Source organism: Gossypium hirsutum, chromosome D06, assembly GCF_007990345.1.
Source record: "Gossypium hirsutum isolate 1008001.06 chromosome D06, Gossypium_hirsutum_v2.1, whole genome shotgun sequence".
NCBI classification, from domain to species: Eukaryota; Viridiplantae; Streptophyta; class Magnoliopsida; order Malvales; family Malvaceae; genus Gossypium; species Gossypium hirsutum.
Window position 1 is genome coordinate 51,642,400 of NC_053442.1, and position 3,511 is coordinate 51,645,910.

Here is a 3,511-nt window from a genome sequence, read left to right on the forward strand (position 1 = left end):
ACTTAATTACTTAATTAACCTTTATAAACTTTAAAAATTACACAAATGCCAAGCCATTAAAATCCACTATCAACTCTAATGGTCTAATTACCATATAAGGACTTCCACTTTAAAGCCCTATAGCTATTTAATATCTTTAGCTATTAAAACTCAACTTTTATGCTTTATGCGATTTAGTCCTTTTTACCGAATTAAGCATTCAAACAGTAAAATTTCTTTACGAAACTTTCACCTAATAGTTATATCATGTTGTAAACTTTAATATAATAATAAAATTAATATTTTAACTTCAGATTTGTGGTCCCGAAATAACTGTTCTGATTTGACCCCAAAACGGGTTATTACAACTCTCCCCCTTAGGGATTTTCGTCCCCGAAAATCTTACCAGTGAATAGGTTCGGGTATTGCTCTCTCATAGCATCCTGGGTTTCGCAAGTAGCTTCTTCAACCCCGTGTTGATACCATAAGACTTTCACTAAAGAAATTTTCTTATTTATCTATTTTCTACCCTCGCGAGCTAATATTCTGATCGGTTTTTCGTTATACGTCACAGCAATTTTAATCTCAGAAGGAGAAATCACATGTGAGGGATCAAATCGGTATCGTCAAAGCATCGATATATTAAAAATGTTGTGAATTTTCTCTAACTCATTCAGTAGCGCTAACCGATATGCCACTAGACCTATTCTCTCACTGATCTCATAAGGCCCAATGTGAATTTAAGTATTTTCTTCCATGGAGAGACTTTCAAAAACATCTTTTCCTCGATCTGAAACTCAATATCATTCCGCTTCAAATCTACGTACGATTTTTGATGATCCGACGCTGCTTTCAGACTATCACGAATCAGTTTCACATTCCTTTTAGTCTCTTTGATCAAATCAACCCCGTGAATCTTATTCTCACTAAGTTCAGTCCAGTACAAAGGTGTTCGGCATTTGTGACTATATAACGCTTCGTACGGTGCCATTTTTATACTCGATTGATAGTTGTTATTATACGCAAATTCAATCAATAGCAGGTATCGCTCCAACGTACCTTCAAACTTAAAAATGTAGCATCTCAACATATCCTCGAGTATCTGTATAACTCGCTTAGATTGACCATCTATCTGCGGATGAAAAGCAGTACTAAAGTGCAGCTTTGCACCCAATGCATCTTGCAATTTCTTCCAAAAACGCGATGTGAATCTCGAATCTCTATATAAAAAATGGACATAGGTACTGCGTGCAACCTCACAACCTAAGAGATGTATAGCTCAACTAACTTATCAAGTGAATAATCTGTATGTACCGAAATGAAATGAGCCAACTTAGTTAGTCTATCGACAATTACCCAGATCGCACCTTTCTTACTCGGTGACAAAGGCAAACCCGATACAAAATCCATCATGATTCTATCCCATTTCCACTCGGGAATCATAATCGACTGCAGTAACCCAAAAGATACCTGATGCTCAGCTTTGACTTGCTAATAGATTAAAAATTTTGAAACAAATTCTGAAATATAACGTTTCATGCCATGCCACCAATAAAGCTGTTTCAAATGATTATACATTTTCATGCTTCTTGGATGAATAGATAAACGACTACTATGTGCGTCATTCAAAATCATCTGAATCAACTCTAATTTCTCAGAAATCTTAAATAGTAATCGGGATGAACTTGAAACTTTGAATCAAGGTTTAAATCACATTGATCTCATTTTGCTTATATTTCATTATCAACATTTCGAGCTTCACAAATCTGCTGCAAAAACAACAGTCTCGCTTTGAACTCAGCTACAATCAAGCCGTCGTCAGATAAAGTCAATTGAGCATTCATTGCACGTAGAGCAAACAAAGATTTCCAGCTTAATGCATCAGCAGCAACATTTTCTTTTGCCGGATGATAATCAATTACTAACTCATAATCTTCGTAAGACCCCAAACCTGGCCTGCACGTTATGGTCGAATCTGGCGTGTCACATTGAAGTGCCTTTCAAAAATTAAACTTGTTGGAAGAACATTCATTTTTAAGTTTTAAAAACCTCTTAATTATTATTTAACAATCATCTAGCTAAAACGTTTGCCTTGTTGTTTGCTTTTGTTATAATAAGCTGATCTAAAATCGCGGAAGCTTTTAGAATCCTTTTTGTTTAAAACTCATGTCTTTGAAAACAGTAATTATTTTAAAAATTCGTCTTCTCCTAAACTAGCAGTTTAAAGTGAGTAAGCAAAAACCCAATTAAAAATTTAAACAACTTAAAGGCCTTATTACATAAAAAAACCCAACATATAGAATAATTTAAATAAAAGCAAGTGTAGTACAGCTGCAGTTGTGTGGCCACCTCCGAGTCCCTCGCAGCACCAAACCGTCTAATGCTGAGGATTACCTATACAGTTAAAAGGAAAATTTGAGTTTATGAAAACTTAGTGTGTAATCCCCTATCAATCAAACAGTATACAACATGCAGTAACAGTCTGAGCATGAGCCCTATTTAGTATCAGTACAGTGTGGGCCTTAGCCCAATACAGTAACAGTGTAATAATGCAAACTATCCCAATCCAGCCAACACACCACTCCGTACCACCAACACACCATGTGGGGATAAAATCGACCCACCCAGCCAACACACCAATATCGCAGCAAAGTTGCCAGTAATAGTATATATGGTAGAGCCACTAGTACAGTATACTTCCTCCAATACAGTATCCCAACCCCATGCAGTATGTCATGTCCTAAATCATACGTGTATGCAGAATGTCACATATATCATAGAGCAAATCAGTCATACATAACATATGGCCATAACAGTCATTTAATCTCCTAAGGGTATAACGGTTATTTTACCCTATGGTGGTATTTTAGTCATTTTACCCTACGAGGGTATTTCGGTCATTTAGTCTATGAGGGTATTTTGGTCACTTTATTGACCTCACGAAAGGTCCACAGTCACCTCGAGCAACTAAGGTAACCTAAATGGGCAAAGCAGTGTGTATGGGCCCGAGGCCTATTACTCGGCCCAAGTGGGCCCACACGTTCTTGCGGCCCAATCAGCCCAGAATTTGCCACGATTATGGGAACTATATAGCCTAGTACAGTATTTGCCACAGTTTGTGGATTTCATCCGTGTGGGGCCAACAAGCCGATTGGGACCACACGGGCCATTTTGGCCCAACGTGGCTCCTTACGGCGTAAGCCTATGAAAATGCTCATGGACGCCTCTACAGTCCAACACCATGTTTCGTGGGCTCGAATTACCACACAAGCATTCGTACGCTCATATGGTCTCGTACGCCATCTTTTCTAGCTTTTCGACTTTTGCTGATTTGTAGTTAAGAGGGTGTGATTACACACCTGGATTCTATTTGCCAAGAAACCTCCCACGCCTTGGAAACCTACACTTAACCAACAATCTCCAATTAATCACTTACACAGTTAAACCATCGAATAACCACAATTGATCACAACCGTTAATTTCCTGAGTAAAACAAAAATGAGCAGTATGCCCTCTAGCTAAATTTTCCTGA